Here is a 27,551-nt window from a genome sequence, read left to right as displayed (position 1 = left end):
CTCTGTTGTTTAAAATATACACATGTAACTTTCCACAGTGTTTTTATAATTAAGATTTTCTCAATTTAAATAAGATTTTTTTTGGTAGTTGCATCACACCTATATATATTGAAAATGCCACCAGACACTATTACCATTTTTGCTTTTGAAAATAGTCTATTATATCTACACAGATATTTACTATTTCCACTGGACTTCTCTCACTCTCAAGTTCTATATTTCCCTGTGGTATAATTTCCTTTGGCCCAAAGAACTTTTAGCATTTCTTCTAGAGCAGTTCTTCTAGTGATGAATTCTTAGTTTTCTTTCATCTTAGAATGTCTTTATTTTGCCCTCATTCCTAAATGATATTTATGCTTATTACAGAATTATGAGTAAGCAGCTTTTTTGGCTCAGCATTTTACAAATGTTCTACTTGTCTTCTGACCTCCATGGTTTCTATGGAGAAATTCTTAGTGACTAACATCATTGCTCCCTTATATCTAATATGTCATTTTTCTCTCTTTTCAAGATTGTCTTATTTATGTTTGGTTTTTAGTCATTTGATTACGATGGGTCTAGGCATTTAAAAAAAAATTGATCCTGTTTGGGTTTTGAGTGTTTCTTGATTTTTAAAATGTCATTTTTCTCTCTTTTCAAGATTGTCTTATTTATGTTTGGTTGTTTAGTCATTTGATTACAATGGGTCTGGGCATTTAAAAAAAAATTGATCCTGTTTGGGTTTTGAGTGTTTCTTGATTTTTAAAATGTATACCTTTTCATCAAGTACTTTTTCTGCAGCAATATCATTCTTCTTTCCTAATGAGACCTCGATCTCCACCTCCAACTGTATCTAGACTTCTTCACTGTATGTGCTCTGAATATCTCTGTATATCCTCTCCTTAAAAGTCATTGGATTTAGAATCTACTCTAAACCTCTATAGCCTCTTCTTAATACAGTTATATCTGCAAAAGCCCTATTTCCAAATGAGGCCACACTTTGAGATTCTGGGTGGACATGAATTTAGGGAGGGTGCTATTCAACTCACAACACCTTCTCAGTCTCCTTCGTCTTTAACACACCCCAATACTTCCCAGTCCCAGGAGAGGGAGAGAGAAAGAGGAGAGTTTCTTCTGGTCGTGCTCATTAGCAGTTCTGATATTTGGGCTGCTGGGAGACTTAGAGATAGAGAAGGGAAATAAACTAGAAAACTCTCTACTGTATTGTTCCTCTTTTAGTTTTTATTACCCTTCCCAGTTCTGCCTATAATTATTTTCTGTAGATTCATAAAGTAGTTGTTTTACATTTTCTGTCCAGGGTTTTTAGGTATAATTAATGGGAGACATAGCATGGTGTATGTTTATTTTACCTTAACTGGAACCAGAAGCCCCCGTCCATTGACATTTGAAGTAAATATTTATATGGTTAAATGTAGACCTATCCTTTTATTATTTGTTTTCTCTGTCCTTTTCACTTTCATTATGTTCTTCTCCTTTTCCTGACTTCTTTATATTTGTTTGAATGTTTTTATAACCTATTTAATTGATATGTTTTTTCAGTTCTCATTAATCTTTATGGTTCCTCTATAGATTATAACAGACATATCTAAACTTTCACTTCCTGCTTAGATTTAGAATTATGCCACTTCAAGTAAAATTTAGAAGCCTTGCAACTATGTAGATACCATCGACCTCTTATGACCAGTTTGTCGTAGTTGTCATAATTATACGTGTAAATTTATATGTATTGTATATAAATGTATGTATATTACTACTAGAAAATACTACAGTTTTTACTTTCAAAATTATCTTTTGACGAACTTGTTTAGGAGGAGCTTCAAGATGGCAGAAGAGTAAGATGTGCAGATCACCTTCCTCCCCACAAATACATGAGAAATACATCTACTTGTGGAACAACTCCTACAGAACACCTACTGAACGCTGGCAGATGACCTCAGACCTCCCAAAAGGCAAGAAACTCCCCACGTACCTGGGTAGGACACAAGAAAAAAGAAACAACAGAGACAAAGAATAGGGGCGGGACCTGCACCAGTGGGAGGGAGCTGTGAAGGAGGAAAGGTTTCCACACACTAGAAGATGTGGCACATATATACAATGGAATGTTACTCAGCCATAAAAAGAAACGAAACTGAGTTATTTGTAGTGAGGTGGATGGACCTAGAGTCTGTATACAGAGTGAAGTAAGTCAGAAAGAGAAAAACAAATACCATATGCTAACACATATATATATGGAATCTAAAAAAAAAAAAAATGGTCATGAAGAACATAGGGGCAAGACGGGAATAAAGACGCAGACCTACTAGAGAATGGACTTGAGGATACGGGGAAGGGGAAGCAGGGACAAAGTGAGAGAGTGGCATGTACATATATACACTACCAAATGTAAAATAAAAAGCTAGTGGGAAGCAACCGCATAGCACAGGGAGATCAGCTCGGTGCTTTGTGACCACCTAGAAAGGTGGGATAGGGAGGGTGGGAGGGAGGGAGACGCAAGAGGGAAGAGATATGGGGACATATGTGTGTGTATAACTGATTCACTTTGTTGTAAAGTAGAAACTAACACACCATTGTAAAGCAATTATACTCCAATAAAGATGTTAAATAAATAAATAAATACATGCATAAATTCAAAAAAAATAAAAACAGTGAGGTTAAAACACACATGCACACACACACACAAAAGAACTTGCTTAGACAGTAACCATTTCTGTTACTATTCCTTCATTTCTGAAGATCCAAATTTCTCTCTCCCTTTAGCCTGAAGATATTTCTTTAGCATTCTTTTAGGGCAAGCCTTCTGGCAATAAATTTTCCTAGTTTTCTTTAATTTATAATATCTTTATATTACCTTTATTCCTGAAATGTAATTTTGCTGAATATAGAAATCAAGACTGACAGTTATCTTCTTTTAGCACTTTAAAGGTTTCTTTCCACTATCACCTGGCCTCCTTGGTTTTGGTGAGACATTTGCCGTTATTTTATAATTTTCCTCTTGTACGTAAAGTGCTGTTTTCCTCTGTCTGCCTTCAAGTTTTCTTCTGCTTATCTTTGGTTTTTAGAAGTTTGATTAGGATGGATCTTGGCTGGTTTTCTTCAAGTTCATCCTGTTTGGTGTTTGAAATTTTTGAATCTGTAAATTTATATTTTTTCCAAATTTCAGAATTTTTGTCAAATATTTTTCTGTTCCATCTCTGTTACCTCTCCTTCTAGTACTTTGATGACATTAAGTCACATCTCCTGTTATTGTCCCACAGATCCCTGAGGTTCTATTTACTTTTTGTTTTAAATCTTTTCTCTGATCTTCAAATACACTAGATCACCCCCTCTCATCCCCATTCTGCCACTGAGCCCACCCAGTGATTTTACTCTCCAGTTATTTCTTTTTCTGTTCTAAAATTTTTTCTTTTTATATTTTTTATTTCTGTGCTGAGAACTGTCTTTCCACTTCAAGTACTTCTATCTTTTCCTTATGGAGCATAAGAACAATAGGTAATAGTCCTTGTCTGATAATTTCAACATCCAGGTCACTTTGATCTCAGCATCTGATGATTCTTCACTTCCCTTGAAACTTGGCCAGATTGTCCTGGTTCTTTGTGAGATGAGTAATTTTAGGTTGTATCAGTGACATTTTGAATATTATGTTTAGATTATGGATCCTTTATCCTCTAGAGAATATTTTTAAATTTTTGCAGATAATCAACCCAGGTGGTTTCAGACCATAAGGCTGGTCTTGGCTTCGTTAAATGCCTTTCTAACCGCAGTTCTTCAGAGCCTTTGCAATGTTGCATTGGGCATACTGCAACTATGTAGAGGTCATAGGTGAGGCTGAGATCAGTGTAGATTCATGTATGTAATCCCCTTTGCTAGCTGCCTCGACACTCTCTTTGACCCACACACTTCTCTTTCCCCAGTTCCACTGGTTTTTACTGTGTTTTGCCTCCCACTTTACTGCTATATTTTGCAGCTGTGTTACTGGATTCTGTCTTTGGGGCAAAGCATAAGAGAAAAGAGAACAGCAACAACAAAAAAGAAGAAACAACCCTTTGTGACATAATCTACCTGCTCTTACCTATTTTTCAGTCTCCTCAGATACTGCTTTTTTTTGCATTTTATTTTGTTTTAGTTGTAATCAGCAGGAAAGATAGTCCATAATGGACATACCCTGTCATGTTGGAAGCAGAAAACCCCAATATAGGAATTTTAATTTCTGACGAATCAGATAGTTCTGAAGATTTTTTTTTTTTCTGTTCCAATGAAGATATTTTTACAAAATAAAATCAGTCATACTTAGTGGGAAATGGCTGCAAGACTAAGGAACTAAATCTAATAAATATTAACAGTTTCCATTCCAGAGAGAAATGTTTCTAGGTATATTGCAGTGAAAGTTTGCTTTAATCACCAATGTATTATTATCTGAAAAATTATCTTCAAAATAGAAATTTTAAAAACATGCTATTTTAGAGATATATGTCTCATCCTATTTGATCATGATAATGATGAAAAAATCAGTCATATTGATGAAAATTTATAAAACCCTGGGTCAGAAAGATATTAAACAAAACCACAAATATGTTTCTACATTTATGTCCTTTGCTAGCACACACAAATCATTACAATTCTGAGCCTTTTGCTAACAAGGGTTAACACCATCCTTCTTTAGATTCCACATGTACATAAAAATTAAATATATGTTCTCATCATCCTTTACTTATCCAAACAGAAATAGCTGCAGAATGTAGTAAAGGCTTTATTACGAAAACTGAGCATACCCTCCAAACAGATTAAAAGAACATATCCATTATTAATACTGATGTTACCAAGCATATTAAATGTTGTTTTACCTGCTACAAATAATTGAACTTGTATAACCACTGTACGTGCAAATACTGAGAATTAGACACCCACTGATTCTTTTTTGTTAAATTTTATTCTAACATCTTTATTGCAGTATAGTTACTTTACAATGGTGTGTTAGTTTCTGCTTTATAACAAAGTGAATCAGCTATACGTGTACATATATCCCCATATCTCCTCCCTCTTGCACCTCCCTCCCACACTCCCTATTGCACCCCTCTAGGTGGTCACAAAGCACTGAGCTGATCTCCCTGTGCTATGCGGCTGCTTCCCACTAGCTATCTATTTTACATTTGGTAGTGTATATATGTCCATGCCACTCTCTCACTTCATCCCAGCTTACCCTTCCCCCTCCCTGTGTCCTCAAGTCCATTCTGTACATCTGTGTCTTTATTCCTGTCCTGCCCCTAGGTTCATCAAAACGTTTTCTTTTTTTAGATTCCATATATATGTGTTAGCATACGGTGTTTGTTTTTCTCTTTCTGACTTAACTTCATTCTGTATGACAGACTCTAGGTCCATCCACCTCACTACAAATAATTCAATTTCATTTCTTCTTATGGCTGAGCAATATTCCACTGTATATGTGCCACATCTTCTTTATCCATTCATCTGTCGATGGACACTTAGGTTGCTTCCATGTCCCAGCTATTGTAAATAGTGCTGCAGTGAACATTGTGGTACATGACTCTTTTTGAATTACGGTATTCTCAGGGTATATGCCCAGTAGTGGGATTGCTGGGTTGTATGGTAGTTCTATTTTTAGTTTGTTAAGGAACCTCCATACTGTTCTCTATAGTGGCTGTATCAACTTACATTCCCACCAACAGTGCAAGAGGGTTCCCTTTTCTCCACACCCTCTCCAGCATTTATTGTTTGTAGATTTTTTGATGATGGCCATTCTGACCGGTGTGAGGTGATACCTCATTGCAGTTTTGATTTGCATTTCTCTAATGATTAGTGATGTTTAGCATTATTTCATGTGTTTATTGGCAATTTGTATATCTTCTTTGGAGAAATGTCTATTTAGGTCTTCTGCCCATTTTGGATTGGGTTGTTTGTTTTTTTGATATTGAGCTGCATGAGCTGCTTGTATATTTTGGAGATGAATCCTTTGTCAATTGCTTCTTTTGCAAATATTTTCTCCCATTCTGTGGGTTGTCTTTTCATCTTATTTATGGTTTCCTTTGCTGTGAAAAAGCATTTAAGTTTCATTAGGTTCCATTTGCTTATTTTTGTTTTTATTTCCATTTCTCTAGGAGGTGGGTCAAAAAGGATCTTGCTGTGATTTGTCATAGAGTGTTCTGCCTATGTTTTCCTTTAAGAGTTTGTCTGGCCTTACATTTAGGTCTTTAAACCATTTTGAGTTTATTTTTGTGTATGGTATTAGGAAGTGTTCTAATTTCACTCTTTTACGTGTAGCTGTCCTATTTTCCCAGCACCACTTGTTGAAGAGGCTGTCCTTTCTCCACTGTATATTCTTGCCTCCTTTATCAAAGATATGGTGACCATATGTGTGTGGGTTTATCTCTGGGCTTTCTATCCTGTTCCGTTGATCTATATTTCTGTTTTTGTGCCAGTACCATACACTTTGCTTACTGTAGCTTTGTAGTATAGTCTGAAGTCAGGGAGCCTAATTCCTCCATCTCTCTTTTTCTTTCTCAAGATTGCTTTGGCTCTTTGGGGTTTTTGTGTTTCCATACAAATTGTGAAATTTTTGTTCTAGTTCTGTGAAAATGCCATTGGTAGTTTGATAGGAATTGCATTGAATCTGTAGATTGCTTTGGGTAGTATAGTCATTTTCACAATATTGATTCTTCCAATCCAAGAACATGGTATATCTCTCCATCTGTTGGTATCATCTTTAATTTCTTTCATCAGTGTCTTATAGTTTTCTGCATACAGGTCTTTTGTCTCCTTAGGTGGGTTTATTCCTAGGTATTTTATTCTTTTTGTTGCAATGGTAAATGGGAGTGTTCCTTTAATTTCTCTTTCAGATATTTCATCATTCGTGTATAGGAATGCAAGAGTTATCTGTGCGTTAATTTTGAATCCTGCTGCTTTATCAGATTCATTGATTAGCTCTAGTAATTTTCTGGTAGCATCTTTAGGATTCTCTATGTATAGTATCATGTCATCTGCAAACAGTGACAGCTTTACTTCTTCTTTTCTGATTTGGATTCCTTTTATTTCCTTTTCTTCTGTGATTGCTGTGGCTAAAACTTCCAAAACTATGTTGAATAATAATGGTGAGAGTGGGTAACCTTGTCTTGTTCCTGATCTTAGAGGAAATGTTTTCAGTTTTCACCATTGAGGACAATGTTGGCTGTGGGTTTGTCATATATGGCCTTTATTATTATGTTGAGGTAGGTTCCTTAATGCCTACTTTCTGGAGAGTTTTTGTCATAAATGAATGTTGAATTTTGTAGAAAGCGTTTTCTGCATCTATTGAAATTATCATATGGTTTTTATCCTTCAGTTTGTTAATATGGTGTATCACATTGATTGATTTACGTATATTGAAGAATCCTTGTATTCCTGAGATCAACCCCACTTGATCATGGTGTATGATCCTTTTAATGTGCTGTTGGATTCTGTTTGCTAGTATTTTGTTGAGGATTTTTGCATCTATGTTCATCAGTGATATTGGCCTGTAGTTTTCTTTCTTTGTGACATCTTTGTCTGGTTTTGGTATCAGGGTCGTGGCCTCGTAGAATGCTTTGGGAGTGTTCCTCCCTCTGCTATATTTTGCAAGAGTTTGAGAAGGATAGGTGTTAGCTCTTCTCTAAATGTTTGAGGAATTCACCTGTGAAGCCATCTGGTCCTATGCTTTTGCTTGTTGGAAGATTTTTAATCACAGTGTCAATTTCAGTGCTTGTGATTGTCTGTTTATATTTTCTATTTCTTCCTGGTTCAGTCATGGAAGGTTGTGCTTTTCTAAGAATTTTCCCATTTCTTCCAGGTTGTCCATTTTATTGGCACATAGTTACTTGTAGTAATCTCCCATGATCCTTTGTATTTGTGCAGTGTCAGTTGTTACTTCCCCGTTTTCATTTCTAATTCTGTTAATTTGAGTCTTCTTCCTTTTTTTCTTGATGAGTCTGGCTAATGGTTTATCAATTTTGTTTATCTTTTCAAAGAACCACGTTTTAGTTTTATTGATCTTTGCTATTGGTTTCTTTGTTTCTATTTCATTTATTTCTGATCTGATCTTTATGATTTCTTTCCTTCTGCTAACTTTGGGTTTATTTTTGTTGTTGTTGTTCTTTCTCTAATTGTTTAAGGTGTAAGTTTAGGTTGCTTATTTCAGATTTTTCTTGTTTCTTGAGGTAGGATTGTATTGGTATAAACTTCCCTCTTAGCACTGCTTTTGCTGCATCCCATAGGTTTGGGTCGTCGTGTCTCCATTGTCATTTGTTTTCTAGGTATTTATTTATTTACTCTTTGATTTCTGCAGGGATCTCTTGGTTATTTAGTAGTGTATTGTTTAGCCTCCATGTGTTTATATTTTTTTCAGTTTTTTTCCTGTAATTGATATCTAGTCTCATAGTGTTGTGGTCAGATAAGATATCTGATACGATTTCAATTTTCTTAAATTCACCAAGGCCTGATTTGTGACCCAAGATATGATCTATCCTGGAGAATGTTCCATGAGCACTTGAGAAGAAAGTGTATTCTGTTGTTTTTGAATGGAATGTCCTATAAATATCAATTAAGTCCATCTTGTCTAATGTGTCGTTTAAAGCTTGTGTTTCCTTATTTATTTTCATTTTGGATGATCTGTCCGTTGGTGAAGCGGGGTGTTAAAGTCCCATACTATTACTGTGTTACTGTCAATTTTCCCTTTTATGGCTGTGAGCATTTGCCTTATGTATTGAGGTGCTCCTATGCTGGGTGCATAAATATTTACAATTGTTATATCTTCTGCTTGGATTGATCCCTTGATCATTATGTAATGTCCTTCTTTGTCTCTTGTAATAGTCTTTATTTTAAAGTCTGTTTTGTCTGATATGAGAATTGCTACTCCAGCTTTCTTTTGATTTCCATTTGCATGGAATATCTTTTTCCATTCCCTCACTTTCAGTCTGTATATGTCCCTAGGTCTGAAGTGGGTCTCTTGTAAACAGCATATATACGGGTCTTGTTTTTGTATCCATTCATCCAGTCTATGTCTTTTTGTTGGATTTTGTATCCATGCATCCAGTCTATGTCTTTTTGTTGTAATGATGTTGCATTACACCATTTATATTTAAGGTAGTATCGATATGTATGTTCCTATTACCATTTTATTAATTGTTTTGGGTTTGTTACTGTGGGTCATTTCCTTCTCTTGTGTTTCCTGCCTAGAGAAGTTCCTTTAGCATTTATTGTAAAGCTGGTTTGATGGTGCTGAATTCTCTTAGCTTTTGCTTGTCTGTAAAGGTTTTAATTTCTCCATCGACTCTGAATGAGATCCTTGCTGGGTCAAGTAATCTTGGTTGTAGGTTTTTCCCTTTCATCACTTTGAATATGTCCTGCCACTCCCTTCTGGTTTGCAGAGTTTCTGCTGAACGATCAGCTCTTATCCTTATGGGGATTCCCTTGTATGTTATTTGTTGCTTTTCCCTTGCTGCTTTTAATATTTTTTCTTTTTATTTAATTTTTGATAGTTTGATTAATATGTGTCTTGGCGTGTTTCTCCTTGAATTTATTCTGCATGGGACTCTCTGTGCTTCCTGGTCTTGATTGACTATTTCCTTTCCATGTTAGGGAAGTTTTCAACTATAATCTCTTCATATATTTTCTCAGACACTTTTTTTTCTCTTCTTCTTCTGGGATCCCTATAATTCGAATGTTGGTGCGTGCCATGTTGTCCCAGAGGTGTCTGAGACTGTCTTCATTTCTTTTTTTTCTTTTTTTTTTTTTCTGCTCTGCAGTAGTTATTTCCACTATTTTATCTTCCAGGTCACTTATCCCTTCTTCTGCCTCAGTTATTCTGCTATGGATTCCATCTAGAGAATTTTTAATTTTATTTATTGTGTTGTTCATCGTTTGTTTTTAGTTCTTCTAGGTCCTTGTTAAAGGTTTCTTGTATTTTCTCCATTCTATTTCCAAGATTTTGGATCATCTTTACCATCATTACTCTGAATTCTTTTTCAGGTAGACTGCCTATTTCCTCTTCATTTGTTTGGTTTGGTGGGTTTTTACCTTGCTCCTTCAACTGCATATTTCTCTGTCTTCTCATTTTGTTTAACTTACTGTTTTGGGGGTCTCCTTCTTACAGCCTGCAGGTTCGTAATTTCTGTTGGTTTTGGTGTCTACCCCTAGTGGGTAAGGTTGGTTCAGTGACTTGTGTAGGCTTCCTGGTGGAGGGGACTTGTGCCTGTGTTCTGGTGGGTGGGGCTGGATCTTCTCTTTCTGGTGGGCAGGGCCACATCCAGTGGTGTGTTTTTGGGTGACTGTGAACTTACTATGATTTTAGGCAGCCTCTCTGCTAATGGGTGGGGTTGTGTTCCTGCCTTACTAGTTGTTTGGCATGGGGCCTCCAGCTCTGGAGCTTGCTGGCTGTTGGGTGGAGTTGGGTCTTAGCATTGAGATAGAGATCTCTGGGAGAACTCTCACAGATTGATATTATGTAGGGCTGGGAAGTCTCTGGTAGTCCAATGTCCTGAACTTGGCTCTCCCACCTCAGAGGCTGAGGCCTGACCCCAGGCCAGAGCACCAAGACCCTGACAGCCACACAGCTCAGAAGAAAAGGGAGAAAAAAAAGAAAGAAAATAAGTAAAAATAAAAAAATAATAAGCACAGAAATTTAAGAAATTATTAACAAAAAGAAAATAATTTTAAAAAAAAGAGCAACCAAACCAATAAACAAATCCACCAGTGATAACAAGCTCTAAAAACTAAACTAAGATAAACATAATTATCAGAAACAAATCAGTCACAGACAGCAAACCCCAAGTCTACATTTCCTCCTAAAGTCCACTGCCTCAATTTTGGGACAATTCATTTTCTATTCAGGTATTCCACAGATGCGGGTGCATCAAGTTGATTGTGGGGATTTCATCCGCGGCTCCCAAGGCTGCACGGAGAGATTTCCCTTTCTTTTCTTTGTTCGCACAGCTCTTGGGGTTCAGCTTTGCATTTGGCCCCGCCTCTGTGTTTAAGCCACCTTCCGTTGTCTGTTCCCCGCACAGACAGGAGATGAAAGCAGCAGCTGATTAGAGAGCTCTGGCCCACTCAGGCCAAGGGGAGGGAAGGGTACGGTAGTCATAATTGGAATGCGGGGTGAACCTGCGGCGACAGACGCTGGCGTGATGTTGCACCAGCCTGAGGCATGCTGTGTGTTCTCCTGGGGAAGTTGTCCCCGGATCACGGGAGCCTGGCAGTGGCGGGCTGCACAGGCTCCCGGGAGGGGCGGTGTGGAGAGTGACCTGGGCTCGCACACAGGCTTCTTGGTGGCGGCAGCAGCAGCCTTAGTGTTTCATGCCTGTCTCTGGTGTCCGCACTGATAACTGCAGCTCATGCCCATCTCTGAACATCATTTAGGCCGTGTTCTGGTTCCCCTCTCCTTGAGCACCCTGAAACAATGGTCTCTTGCCTCTTCGGCAGGTCCAGGCTTTTTCCCAGACTCCCTCCGGCTAGCCGTGGCACATTAGCCCCCTTCAGGCTGTGTTCATGCAGCCAACCCCAGTCCTCTCCCTGGGATCTGACCTCCAAAGCCTGAGCCTCAGCTCCCAGCCCCCTCCTGCCACGGTGGTTGAGCAGACAAGCCTTTCGGGCTGGTGAGTGCTGGTCGGCACTGATCCTCTGTGCGGGGATCTCTCCGCTTTGCCCTCTGCACCCCTATTACTGCGCTTTCCTCTGTGGCTCCGAAGCTTCCCCCCCCACCCCCTGTCTCTGCCAGTGAAGGGGCTTCCTAGTGTGTGGAAACTTTTCCTCCTTCACGGCTCCCTCCCAGAGGTGCAGGTCCCTTCCCTATTCTTTTGTCTCTGTTTTTTCTTTTTTCTTTTGCCCTACCCAGGTACGTGGGGATTTTCTTGCCTATTGGGAAGTCTGAGGTCTTCTGCCAGAGTTCAGTAGGTGTTCTGTAGGACTTGTTCCACATGTAGATGTATTTTTGATGTATTTGTGGGGAGGAAGGTGATCTCCACGTCTTACTCCTCTGCCATCTTGAAGGTCCCCCTCTAGACACCCACTGTTGATTGATGCAGTAGGTGGTGTAAGGCCCCAAAGTCTAAAAGCAGTATGTACTCTTAATCTGCTTATACATTTAAATGTAAAAATATGTTAAACACCCTTTGAAGCCTTGGGTTTCTATTCTCCCTCTATTTAGTTATTTAGAACATAAACTTAGCAGTTGTCCACATCTACAATTCAATTTATGATTATGCTTTTAAAAGCATCATTTGTCACTTGTATTTAATAATTGGTCAAATTGTATTGGAGTAAAAATATTTTTCATGTGTTCATTTATACAGAAAATGTGAATTTGGCAATTATTATGAGATTTAAAATTGTGAAGTGAAAAAATACAGTTCCTAGACCGCAAGTAATGTAAAATTTAATTAAGATGAAAAGCCATACACTAGTGAAATATCACATCACTGAGCCAGACAGGATGTATTAAATGGCCTTGGACAACGAAAATTTTTCCACTTATTTTTTCTCATCTGTGAAATGAATTTGACCTGCATTTTTCAAGCTCCAAAAGCAGTTGCCAAATTAGTGCTCTTGACATAAGTACTGTGCACCAATAAAGGATGGAAGAGGAATGATTGTTAGTTAAATGTCTGTAAAAAGCTTAGAGTTTTCTACTTAATGTGTTTTTCATTAACTATAAATTATTACTGGTCAACTAGGTAAAGGGATTACCCACCCTAAAAATAATGTATAGGCTATATAGAATTAAAGATCTGATGATATCACACTACCCTATTCTGGCCAAGGCACACTTGAATACTGTAACATCTGTGTTTCATTTAAGAAAAGATAAAATCTTTAATAGTGAAGATGCTCCAAATACTTCAAATAAGAAATGGGCCAAAGAAAATATTTTTTCATTCATTCACTCAAGAAGCATTTATTTAGTTTTGGGTTGCACGGCTGCCCATACGCATCTGAAAGAGAGGCAGTAAAACATCTTTTTAGCACAGAACACAGTTTTGGTGAGGAAGAATGAAAGGGAAGATGTTTGATAGACAGTGAGCTGTCTGTACCACAGAACTCCACACTTATTTTGAGGAACTTTCGTTAGTTCCGTTGGGGGAAAGGTCAGTCAGTCTGAACCAAACACCACTGGTACGTGAGGAGGAACGAGACCCAATCTAGGCCAGACTCTCTCTCCCAGAAACTTGAATCTTAATGCAGCAACTACACCTGATTAATCTGCACTGGGGGTCCTGAAGAGCTGGCCTGGATCCTGCTGTAGTTCCCAACTTCTTGATGTCTCCTTCTTCAATGCCTCCATCGACTCTGGAAGAAACTCTATATCCTTCCAGGATAGTCCTTCTTTTTCTTTTAAATTGAAGTATAGTTGATTTACAGTGTTGTGTTAGCTTTGGGTATAGAGCAAAATGATTCAGTTATACATAAATATATATTCTTTTTCAAATTATTTTCCATTATAGGTTATTACAAGATATCAAATATAGTTCCCTGTGCTATACAGTAAGTCTTTGTTGTTTATCTATTGTATATATAGTAGTGTACATATGTTAATCCCAAACTCCTAATTTATCCCTCTCCCTCCCCTTTCCCATTTGGTAACCATAAGTTTGTTTTCCATGTCTGTGTTCTATGTCTGTTTCTGTTTTGTAGATACGTTCATTTTCTTAGATTACACATATGAATGAAATCATATGATATTTGTCTTTGTCTGACTTACTTCACTTACTATGATAATCTCTGTGTCCATCCATTTTGCTGCAAATGGCATTACTTCATTCTTTTTCATGACTGAGTAATATTCAATTATATATAATATAATATATATCACATTTTCTTTATTTATCTGTTGAAAGAAAATATTTAAGAATGGGCATAACTTAATTTTTCAATCAGCTGAAGGCTGCCATTGAGAAGTGTGAGTAAACGAAAACTACCTAACCACAAAGAATTTTTTAAAAAGATGAAGAAGAGAGGATGTGTACCTCATTTTTCAGTCTGGTATATCATGGAACTGTCCCATCAGATATTACTTTTAAAAATGTCCTTATAATCAAGTAATTTTAGAAAACATGTTATATCAAACACTTGGAAATTTCCAACATATTTGTATATTAAAGAATCTAGGCGGTCTTGCCAAAATGAAAATTCTTTAATATGTTTAACCCAGAATTTTCCAAGTTTGAGGCTATGGAATGTTTTTACACTTAGAGAACAACTATGAACATCCTTTGGAATTAGTATCTCCCAAAATACTTTGTGAAGCACTTAGAAGCATTAAGCAAGTTTCAGGTAGATCTTTATTTCTCACAGTTGGGCCTAGCCAAATGTGCATCAGGAAATTAAATGAGACTTTTTTTGTCTCTGTATTTGCTTATCTGGAATCAGAATACCAGATGTTAGGTACGCTCATTTCCTAAAGAAATGTGCCAGATTGCTGCACAAGTCAGTACCAGATGGACCAAAGTCCATCACCCACCCACCCCCCCGCCATTTTTCAATATATAGAAAAGTCAAGAAAATGAGAAGAATAAGAATGAATGATTATTTCTTTAGGAAGTGTTATAAGAGTTCTGGGCATTTCCTCCCTGCAGCCCCTGGTGTAGAGGAATGCTCTTTGTCAGACTAGCATTTCATAAAACTGGTGGAACTTGACATCTGTCCCCTTAAGTTCAGAAGACACAGAAAGTGTGCCTGGCTCTCCTGAAAAGGGTGTAAAAGTGAGACTCTGGAGCTTACCTAAGGACAGTAGAAGGAAGTAGGACTCCAGTGGAGGTAGCCCACACTTCTAAGGTTTGGAGGCTGGAATTAGTAGGTATCGTACATCATCCAGAACTGATACTGTAAAAAGACATGTACACAAGCCAAGCAGTCTCAGACTCCCAGAATAAAGTGGCTCTCCAGGGTCCCAAAGTGGACATCACCTGCACCAGGAATGGTGTCAATGGAAGGTGACCATAGATGAGTTTGCCAGATTTCACAAGTTAAGGCACAGTCCTTCGCAAGACTGCCCTCACCTCAGACACCAGCTACAAACTCAGGGATCCTGGGCCACTTTCCCTTCTGACCAGCAGGCCACAAATTTGGGGCTCCTATGTCCACCCTCAGTTTCGGTAATTTACTAGAATGACTCACGGAACTCAGAAAAGCACTGTGTGATTACGGTTTTATTAGAGCAAAAGGATGCAAATTGGAATCAGCCAGAGAGAAAGACTCATAAAGGGAGGTCTGGGAGGGTTCTGGGAAGCTTCTATCGGCTTCAGGAATGCATGAGCTTCCCAGCCTGAAAGTTTGACAATACTCAAAAGAGTACCGCCAGTCAGGGAAGTGTACTCAAGCTTCAATGTCAAGGGCTTTACTGAGGCTTCACTGCATAGGAGTGATTGATTGAGTCATGCGGGCCCTGTCATTGAACTCAATCTCCAACCTTTGTCCCCTCCCCAGAGGTCAGGCTAGTATCACTTGACTCATAGGCCCAACCCTCTAATCACATGGGTGGTCTTTCTGGCATGGCCAGAGGGGCTCACCACGGATCACCTCATCAGCATAAATTATCAATTGTGGTCTGAGGGGCCCACTATGAAAAATAAAGACATTCTAATCACTTGGGCTTAGATTCCAGGGGTTTAGAGTTTACCTCCTAGGAACCTGGAACAAAGTAATAAAGTATTTGCCAGCCAAATACTTTATTACACAAGGGTGCACCTCTGAAGAATCGAGAAAACATCCCATAAAAGAAGGAGCCAGTATTTGGATATCAACCAATCAGGGAATTTCAACATCAGACTATAAGGGCAACATTCAAACGATACATTTTGATGCCCTTGCCCCAAACTGTGCTGCCCGACGCTGGGTAGAGGAAGTAGGATTGGTGTGGAACAAGAAAAGAGGAAGAAATTGGAGCCTCTTTTTACACTGCTGATTTCTGAACATTGATTTGTCAGGGAGCTCTGAGGAAGTAGAGACTTTTTAATTGGAACAGTGATGCATATTTCATTTACACTGGGCTCGGTTGTTAATTTCCGAAAATGTGATTGAGAGTGACTGGAAGGTTTTGCCTTCTGCCCCACATTTTCTCCAACACCAGAGACAAGAAATCCAATATCGTAGGCTTGAAGAAGGATGGCAGGAAGAAAAACAAAATTATTTCACAATTTTGCCTTTCATGGTCCAGCTAGTTGGAGAAAGTATCCACAAATGTATTTCAGTCCCTTGGGAAATTGTAATTTAATTCTCCCAGTCTATGCTCAAACTTGCAGTTGCATGTCTGCATGAACTTGGTGGGAACAGTTGTAAGGCACCAGGACTGGCTCAATTTGTACTAGATTTTATAGATTCCCTCTAATGCTGAACTTCTATCCTCAAGTCTAGATGTGAGGGTATCATTGTGATCTCCAGTGTGAGGGGATCCACAGAAGTAGTGACAAGCTCCCTTCACTCCTCTAACCCTTGGCATTGGAGTTTATACTGCCTTTCTACTGAATCTGAATTTTTTAATTATATGGCTATGATTAACAGCAAACATTTATATATCACCTACCATGTCGGTATATTCCAAATCTTTTTTAAAATATTCATTTAATTCTCACAATAAGCCTATAAGTTGGGTCATTTTATTGTCAGCATTTTACCATAGAAGAAACTGAGACACAGAAAGGTTAAGTAAATTTTGCGAAGTCACACAGCCAGTAAGTCTTAAAACCAAGCTATTTATTCAAGTATACTCTCTCCAGAGCCTGTACAACTAACCACTGTTATGCTGAATCTCATATAATCAAAATTACGATTGTAAGACATCTAAAGCCCAGTCTATTTCAAATTCCTCAGTATATATGGTTAAAGCACAAAATCAAATAGCAAGTTCATGAAGATGGTGCAGTGTAGCATCCCCAATCTTAATGACTGATTTTACAATGCTCTTAACTATGTGACCATTTCACAAACTTTTGTTTTGTTTTGGTTTCGTTTGAGGGAGCTTTTCTTCACCTGTAGTCTTGTGTGGAACCCGCTGTGTAAAACTGATAAAAGTGCCACTAGGCTATTTATCACTAAAGTAGGAAATCAGAGCCTTGCCTGATCCCCACCACAGGTTCTTGTATGGTTGACCTCTCTGTGCCTTTTTGTGCTTCTCTTTTTAGCGTTATCTTTTCAACCTGAGCATTTGTAACACTATGCACCTCTAATTCTCACCCTATCCATGTTATCTTTTAACCTTGTTTTGGGGACGGGTACTGCTACTCTTCCTCTGCTCACACTTTAAGTATAGAGATATGGTAAAGTTTTAGGTGACAGCACTGCATGGTTGAGGAATTGAGCAGAGGAGGTGGTATTTGAAAAGAGACTTGTAAGATGAGTAGTAATTTAACAACAAAGAGGAAATGGATGATGGATTACCTCAGGAGAAGGAGAGTGCCGAGTAGGGGTTAATTCAGGTCATGCTGTTGCTGAAGTGACAAGGTGAGAGAACACCTATCGTTAGACTTAAATAACATATACCTTTCCTATTAATTAAAATAGGATTTTTACTTTCTTCGCTGTCTTTAAAGAGCTATAGCATTCCCAGTGGGACTTAAAGTCATTTTTTAATGAGATTATCACTGAACCTAATTAGCCTATCATTAAGAAAACTAAAGAGGTTCAAGAATGTATATCATTTATACTTGGAGCAGAGAGAGAAGCTAGGGAGATATGCTTTACCATTCATCTGTGGGACTTGGTACAGTATAACTACTAGAACAAACGGCACAGGACTTACACATAGTCCGGTGTTGCTTGACTCTTCTATGCATGTTTGAAGTGGAAGCAATTCACAACTTAATCTGTGGAGACAGATGTGGAGGATGAGGGTCAGCATTTTCTTTCCCTCTGATCACTTCTTTTTTTTTGAATTTTATTTTATTTTTTATACAGCAGGTTCTTATTAGTTATCTATTCTATACATAGTAGTGTATACATGTCAATCCCGATCTCCCAGTTCATCACACCACCACCACCCCATTTTCCCCCCTTGGTGTCCATACGTTTGTTCTCTACATCTGTGTCCCTCTTTCTGCCCTGCAAACCGGTTCATCTGTACCATTTTTCTAGGTTGCACATATATGCGATAATATACGGTATTTGTTTTTCTCTTTCTGACTTACTTCACTCTGTATGACAGTCTCTAGGTCCATCCACGTCTCTATAAATGACCCAATTTCGTTCCTTTTTATGGCTGAGTACTATTCCATTGTATATATGTGCCACATCTTCTTTATCCATTCGTCTTTCGATGGGCATTTATGTTGCTTCCATGACCTGGCTATTGTAAACAGTGCTGCAGTGAACATTGGAGTGCATGTGTCTTTTTGAATTATGGTTTTCTCTGGGTATACGCCCGGTAGTGGGATTGCTGGGTCATCTGATCACTTCTTAAGCTGCTCATAGGAACATTCAATAACTATGTCCCAGACACAAAGCTAAGGAAAGAATCCTTTTTAATGACTAGATAATAACTAACCGGTGAATTGCCAATTCACTCAAACTGGGTTAAGTATGTAAGAAACATGAGGTGATACCTTGCATTTAAGGATGAAATAGAGCTATGCATACTGGAGTATAAATATGAATTTTCAATTATTAGCAAATTTAAGATTGTATTGAATATATTTATACATACCCAGTTTAGTTTATATTTCTTGGGTATAGGCATATTCTTATATAGTCACGAGATATTCTATAACAGTGAAGACAATTTTCTATATTAACTGAACGTATGTTTACATGTCTTAGGAATTCTTATCAAACATCTGAATATGAACAGTCTCTCAATATAATGACTTCCTACTCCACTAAAAGCCATTGGGGCTGTCGATAATTACAAAGTAATTATACATATGTGGGTGTATACACATTCACACATGAAACAACTCAGATATGTGCGTGAATGTGTCAATAGGCATTTGATGCTTTATGACAGTTATAAGAACGCTTCATTATGTAATAGCTTTCTACAAAATAAATATTATTTAAATTTTATTACTACCAGAAAATCGCCTCTTACATTATATCTTAGACAAAGATGGCTCATGAATTCACTAAAGTACAAAGACATTTTAAAAAAAGGCAACACTCTACTTTGAATAATGAATTTCAATAATGGCAATATAAGAAAATGTCTGAAAGATGGCAAAATATATATTTTAGCACTGTATCTCTATGTACAAGATAAGGCACTCTGATCTTAACTGTCAGTATGGATTTTTTGTTTCAATTTATAAAGACCAAATTCACATTTTTGAAGTGAGTTACTATTGCATATCTTCATTTAAAGTCAAGCAAAATTTTGGACATGTTAATCAAAGAGAATACTTATTGTCATATCTCACTTCTGACATTTAAGAAAAATTCTTCATGCAAATGAAGTATGTGACTAAACTTTCAAGAGAGTATATCAAATACTTAACACAGAAATACAATGAACTCCTCTGTATTGACTGCAGTCCTTCATGTGCCTCCTCTCAAGTGCAAATGAGACTTAAATTTCTTCTCTTTGAAGTCGAGTTACCCTTGTCCATACGCTGTTTAAAGCATACTGATGTCTATCATGAATCAAAATTAAAGTATTACTTTAAAACATGTCCAGGCACAGGGTGTTTATTTCTTATAAAGATATATCCAATCCAGAAGGAATGTTAAATTCATCAAGCTATTTTGTGTAACTTATAATTGCCTTTTTAAAAACTTGAAATATCAGTTCATTTTTCCCTAAGATAATTTCCCTCAAATACTTGACTTTGTTACTGCATCTGATTTTTAATGATTTCCTGCCTATTTTGCTCTACTTTACAGTCTATTTATTATACAAATTGTACTTCATCAAATAGGAACCTTAATTGGATGTAATAGGGATGGAGGTGTTCTCAGTCCTATTTTATGAATCTTCAAGGCAGGAGATAATAGCAAATAAGCACTAAAGCCTGCAGTGTCATACGCCCTTCTTTCCACAGCAGTGACATTGGCCGGGAGACTGTGGCAGTCAGATTTTTCAACTGCTCACTCTCACCAGAGTTTACATTGCTAGAGGGACCACTCTGAATGTTAGAATCTTTTATTTGTCTAAGGGCCCCTTGGCAATCATGTGCAGCAGAAAATAGTACCTTGTTTAATCAAAGAGTGATTTCCCAAAACCCAAATAAATAAGTACAACCAGAATGCTAAGCAAGATTAGAATGACAGAGAGAGAATAGGGCCTGCTTTATTCTGGTTTAGTAAATATTTGTTTAGCTTTTACTATGGCCCATCACAATACTGTGCTGTTAACTCAAAAGTGAACAGAACATGGCATTTACTCTTGGAGATCCCCTCAGAGTCTCTTCCTTTTATGTCCAAGATTTATCTTTGATCATCTCATTTATTCCCTCTTACCTTCACATTTAATCGTCCTATAATGAACTAGAGAGCATCATACAATTTCAAAGAATAAAATACTGTTGCTTAGTTCTATGGAGTCATATCATGAACTTGTTATCTAATTCTGATATATTTATCTCCTGTTAGGGTCCAATAAACAGAACAATGAAACATCACCTCTTGTTTTACATCTTACCTTAATTTCTACCAAATGCTTTTTTGGATCACAATTATTTTGGCATCGCAATAACCCTGGCTATGACTGTTTATCCAATATAAGCCCCTGAAAAGCTTCGTCTGACACAACCATGCAGGAAACTTCATTACATTTCTGTAAAATGTTGTACACATATTGTTGCAGGTCAGTTTCCCCGGGAAACAGACTCTGAGACGGAGATCTGTGTGCTGGAAGTTTAATAGGGAGTGATGTTAGGATCAACTCCCAGGCGAAGAAAAGAAAGCAGGATTACTAGGGAGATGCTGGGTTGCTGGATGGTGACAACAAATCCCTCCATTGATCACTTAGGTAGTTCTGGAGCTAGGATGGCTTATAAAATTGTCCCTGGTTACAGCCTGGTAGCTGGATCTCTACACTTCGCAACATTCCTGTAACAGGACACAGAGGGCCACAGAAAAAGGGATATCATCTTCAGCCAGAAAATCCCTTCATCAGTGAACGGTCAGCAGAAGAGGCAACGCTGTGGTACAATCGTCAGTGGTCCCAGCATCCAGAGAGATGCATGCTTTGATTCTGAAAGGTTGAGGGGAGTGGTATTACAGTAGAACACCATAGCATCCCTATGTATCGGGATTGAACAATGTTCTTTTTCTTGAATTTTTGGAATTAAGAGGTCAGGACACAATTGTTCACTGAAAATCCAAATACTTCCCCCTTTGACATCACAGAAATCCTGGGGCGCTGATAGCACCAAGACATGTAATTCATCCAAATAGTACCTTCTGTTTCTTTCTTTTTTCCCCTATCTTCAATTCTTTGTCCGTAATATTATTTGTTCACTTTGCTTCAAGCAAAGTGAGAAGCAACTAGAGAAATGTTCAGTTGGTCTTATGTCTCCTGTTAAAGGAAGGGAAGTGTTTCCCCAAGTCAGACTGGATGTAACCAGGCAGACCATGAGTAGCCACTGAAGTCTAGGCAGCAGTGTGATGCAAAAAGAGAACATGCTGGCACCCTTTCTCCATAGACCAGCAGATACAATTCTTTTTTCTTTCCAGTTTATATCCAACTATTTGGGCAGATATACTGGTAAACGTGGATCAATTTTCTTGGATAAATAAGTTATTCATTATGACATAGGCAGATGGAATAAAACAAAGAATAAATGCTGAAATAATTTGAAAACTCAACAATCGGCTTTTAAAATTTTTAATTGACTGTATGATAAAATATTGAAAAAGAGTTTGGGAACAAGATAGAAGAAACATAGTGCATTAAATAATTGTATCCTATGGAAATGTTCCTATTCAGTGGAATATCACTGGGTACTCTTCCAGAGGAAGACTTAGGTAGAGCTGTGAACAAACTCAGATTAGAGACTAGAGCCCAGGACCCTGAATACTGAGTCAGAAGTATGGAATGTAGCATAGGTTCAACCAAAGCACGAAGGATTTAGAAGATCATGGACCAGCAATAAATCTCTCAGAAGAATAAATGGTGCTATTAAGCACAAGGGCATTACAGTACTGTGCCAACTTGCTTACAATCCAGAAACTATCCTAGAATCTAAAATATGTAAATGCTGAGCTTTGCCAGTTTTTTAAGGAAAGACCTGACTTCAAACAATGGGGAATGTAGAGGAAAATGTAAGTTGATGTATAAGGAAAGACAGAAGAAAATGGTTTTTTATAGTGTACCTCTTTACCGGATATTTGCTAAGCACTCTACATAATTATATCCTTTCATTTTTGTGAAAATGAGATAGACATAATTATGCTCATTTTATATTTGAGGAAACTGGCTTGGTATATTTAAGTAACTTGCTTAAGTGAACACAGCCAGTGAGTAATAAACCAGATTTCAAATCTTGTACTTAAAGAATCTAGGAATATAATCCATGGGGTCCATGAACTACCAGGTGTGTGTTTTTTGTTGTTTTTTTTTTTTCTCTCCAATTTCTTTCCTACTCCTCTGAAAACAAACACATAATATAAATGTTTTTTTATTTATTTTTTTATTTTTGGCTGTGTTGGGTCTTCGTTTCTGTGCGAGGGCTTTCTCTAGTTGCGGCGAGCCGGCGCCGGTCTTCATCGCGGTGCGCGGGCCTCTCACTACCGCGGCCTCTCTTGTTGTGGAGCACAAGCTCCAGACGTGCAGGCTCAGTAGTTGTGGCTCACGGGCTTAGTTGCTCCGTGGCATGTGGGATCTTCCCAGACCAGGGCCCGAACCCGTGTCCCCTGCATTGGCAGGCAGATTCTCAACCACTTCGCCACCAGGGAAGCCCCAATATGTTTTATTTCACTCCAGACTATAGAATAACTTTTGACACTGTTTACAATCATGTGAGTGGTAGTCATTTTTATTGCAGTATCTGTTAAGTGTCCACTTGAAAAATTTGAAGAAAAATGTACTGATCAGACATTATAACTATGGCATGTCTTTATGTATATATTGGAAAATATAGGGAAAAAGCACCAGAAATCATACTTATTTTTTCCATATTTATTTGGAACCACAAGCTATGGTACTATTTGGTGGGGGGCAAGCATGAAGCTAAAAGCTAACAGAAAAAGTAACTTTTCTGGAAGAAAATGGCCCCATTTGAAGAGGTTGGAATTTTACCCAAAAGCTTTCATGTGAATTATCCTTCAGGGTCACTGGTTGGATGGCAAATCAAAAGAAGTCACTTGATATTGGAGAGAGCATGGTAAATTTATATATCCTGGAAGTGACTTAGCTATTTCGTAATTTAAGTAGGGTAGGAAATGGAAGTAGTATCTCTGCCAAATGATGTCATCACTTCTGAATCACTGGTCTTTCTTCAGTATTTTGAAGTAGGTCATGGTAGATGTTTCAGCTATGCCACTTCTTCTCAGCAGGTACCTGCACAAAAGTATTGGTACTTCTCAGTAACCCAGTTTCTAAGCCTCCATCTAAGGATATGCTGAATATTAAAGGAGAATTTCTATCTTGTGATGCCCTTGTGGAAACAAGAAAGGCAGCTGATAGATTCAAAGTCATGAATCATTTCTTTCTTGAGTAAAACTTTGATTGGAAGAAAAGTCTCCTCACTCTGAGCTTAGATGACAAACTTGTGGCATTGTGTATTACATCTAATGTTGCTACATGAATGAAGGGTACACCTCCAGACGGCTTTGTGACTCATTCTTTCTATGTGAATATCCATTGGCATCATTGCCTCTGCTAGTGAGACCAAAATGTGTTTTTCCTACAGATGTGAAATCTCAACTTCACAATCAGGGTCATGAGAAAGTCTTGATTAAAGAAATCTCTAAAAAAATTGAAGGACAACATATAATGAATGCTCTTGCCTAGTATGCAGATGGTCAATGGATTTTACAAAATAGAACATGTCTTAAAACTTATCTTTGGGGATAAATATTACTTGTTTTGTGGGAAAAAAAGATTGTTTAATTTCAGAATAATTCAGGAAGAAGGATTGCTTTTAGTGTTTCTCTGTCTTGGATCTTTTTGGCCACATTTATGAGATATAGCTTTACTTTTTTAAGACCCCGAGATCACCATTACAGATGCTGTTAAAAGAACTATCTGGTCTTTTCCATGGTGCCACTCTGGAAGAGGAGCTACAGAACTCAATTATGCAAACTTTGCAAAGCTGGAAAAAGCACTTCTTCAAGACGGAATTGATAACTACAAAGTCTTGTCAATTTCTCTGTGGACAGAAATCTCCAGATACCTGAAAACAAAAAGCACTTTAAAATATTTCCTTTAGATGACTTTAGAATTGAAATGTGGATTCATAATAGCTTCCTTGCTAATATAGACAGCATTCATAATGCAGCCCCTAACCAAATTGACTTTAGCAATAAGGATATAGGAAAAAGGAAACATTCTGACATTAATTTAATTCAAAATAGTCATGAAAAATTCTGGCATTATTTGACACAATTCTACCTTCATCTGAAGAAAAGTAAGTATGAAAGTTCCAAGTATATTTGAAGCAACACTCATTTGTGAGCCAGGTTTTGCATTTCCAAGGTCATGAAACATGAAAATATATTATATTTGTTTATGTTCATTGTTATAAGAAGGAGGAGGTCCTTAGTTTCAGCAAAGTATCCAAGGAAATTGTTACCCAAAGTATTTAACTGTTCAGCATGATGATTTCTCTATTAAAAGTAATAAAGGTTCATGTAATTATAAAAATAGTATGCATTTTAATATTTTATGATTCATAATAAAAATATTCTTGTGAGTTCTGATTTCAGCATTTAAAAAATAAGAAATAAGTAACTGAGGGAGGTTACTTGACTTGTTTAGGGTAACACAACTGGTAAAATGGCAGATCCAGGATTTGAATGAGTGTCTTTTCACTCCAAAGCATGCACTGTGCTGTTCTTTTGAAGGAGTTGTAAAGAAGGGATCACTTAGCCCTGAGGGAAGGATTAATTCTAACTGGTCCTTTAGAGAACATTTTAAGGGGAGTCAGTGTTTGAACTGGGACTTGAAACAAGAATAGAATTTAATAGGAAAGTAAAAGGCATCCACTAACTTGTAAGGACAGACTGAGTCGCCTGATGCAGCTCTTCACATGAGATTTTGAAAAATTATTATTAGGTTCATCTCCCTTTGGGAAATGAGGAAAGGAAGAGCAGATAGACTTGGGCTGAGGAATTTCCTACAGCATGTTATAATTAACTTAGTTTGGATAAAAGGAGAGATTAGAAGGCATATGGTTAGGTTCTGGACATCTTTGGTTTATAACATCCTATAAATCAGAGATAATTTGTAAAATTGAGAAAGTTTAAAATTTTGAATGTGATTAAGGTTTGTCAGTTTAGTTATGTCGGCTTTAGGTTGATAATTATTAAGCCCTCATTTTCTCTGAGTTGTGTCTTTAGAAGTCATGGCTGAGAAGCCCCCAATAGCGGTTCAGTTTTCCTTCCATGCTGGCAGAACTTATGCTCTTTCATTTGCTTTCCTCTCTCACTGAGATTCAGAGGTTTGTCCTCATTTGGATAAGCAAATCATTTAGGTCTCCTACCTCTTTAGAGTTGTGTTTGTTTTTTTAGGCATAGGTATTTAGTGCAATTTTAACAAAACAACAACAAAACCACACACACACAAGAAGAAAAGGACTACAACCAAGTTGTCACATATCAACCGATATGCTGCTAATGGAAGAACAGGAGGAGAGCAGGAACCTGGGCTGTTAAGGACATGGTCTCACTAAACTAAAGTACTCCTCAAACCACACTACTTAGTGGTCCTTATTTGGTGAGCTGAAAAATATTCCTTATTGTTTGAGGTAGTTGAATTGGAGTTTTCTATGCCTTACAATGGAAAGTATCCTACCTGATACATATGACCTTAGTAAAACTAATAATGAGCTATAAGCCTTTTCTTCTGAAGAGAATATTAAAGCAGACTGTCATTTATTATCTAGTTAAATCAGAAAGTTTGCAATAGGACCCAAAACATAAGACGCATAATAAGATGTAACAACAAATTAAGGAGAAAAGCAAATACTTCTTCTAAGAAGGGGAGCTTAGAATGGTAATGAAGGGTTATCAGTAATGGAATACTCCTCTTGTGTTTTAGGAAGACAATTCTGATAGAATTTCTGTAGAAAAGTAAAAAAGTGGAGAAATGTAAGATATATCAGACATGTTAGATTAAAGATGGCCATAGATTCTCTATGGTCACAGGGTAGACTGTTGGCTGAAGATGGCTGCCCATTTTTGACACTTTCCCCATTGTGAGTATGGGATCTATTCCCCTCCACCAGAAGCTGAGCTGGCCTATAACTACTTTGACCAAAATAGTATGGCAGATGCTGTGACAGTGTGGCAGTTCTGAGTCTTGTCTTTAAGAAGGCTGGAGGATTTGCTCCTCCTTGCTCTCTTGGAGGATTTGGAGTTGTCAAGTCAGAAGTCCACTCTGCTAGTGAGACCACATGAGGATTCCCTGACATGGCCTTAAAGAGGGAGCATGGACAAGATGAGCCCATTCTTTCAACTGTCCCAAATGTCAGGCATATGAGTGAAGCAATCCTGGACTCTCCAGAATAACTCAATATCTAGTCCAATACCACCAAGTAATACCAGATGAAGCCACAGGAGCAGAATTTCCCAAATTCCTGATCTACAAAATGGTGAGATAAAATGGTTGTTGTTGGATGACTCTAAATTTTTGGATAATTTTTTTTTGTCTTTGTTTTTGTTTTCTTGTTTGTTAACACATCAATAAATAACTGAAATATGTATAGTTGCCAACTTTGAGGTTTTTGTGGTAATTCAGACCCAAATTACCAATGTTCTGAATTAAGGCATTAAGAAGTTAAAATAGGCAATTACTGAAGAGAAAGTGAAAATTGACAGAAATTTGTGATACATTAAATGTGAGAGTCAGGTGTAAGGGATGTCCTAGATGATCATCTGATGCTATCCTAGAAGGCAGGGTATGTTTTATCAATTGTCTTAACCTATATCTGGAACGGAGTAGAAAGAACACATTTCTAGGAAAGAGGTATACAATAAGTTTCACATTTTCTATCCTGTTTGTGAAAATAAATTGTAAATTTTAGAAGTTAGAAGATCAAGAAAACTGGAAATAACATTTGGAAGTCATAGATAAGGCAAATTGTTCAAACCATAGGAGTAGTTGGTAAGATGAGGGAGTGTAGATTGAAAAGAGGAGAGGTGCATGTAATTTTAGAGGAAGTTCAATTTCAAGGGAATGTAGGAACTTATTATAATCTTTTTTCCTTATTAAGATAAAGTTCTGCCTTTTCTTACCACGACCAGCTCATAATTTATTGCAGGTCTACAATTTTCCTTATAGGGGTTATAAAGGCCAACATTTTTCTAAGGTCTAACAGAGACTTACAGAAGTCTCTAGACCCTGGAAATTCTGAAATGACTTAAATAACTTTGGTTCCCAGGATGAGCCAAACATATTAGATTAATTATTGAAGAGTTTGTTCAGATGATACCTTCATAAAACC

The sequence above is a fragment of the Balaenoptera musculus genome, chromosome 21, assembly GCF_009873245.2.
Source record: "Balaenoptera musculus isolate JJ_BM4_2016_0621 chromosome 21, mBalMus1.pri.v3, whole genome shotgun sequence".
NCBI lineage: Eukaryota > Metazoa > Chordata > Mammalia > Artiodactyla > Balaenopteridae > Balaenoptera > Balaenoptera musculus.
This window is presented reverse-complemented; position numbering follows the sequence as displayed.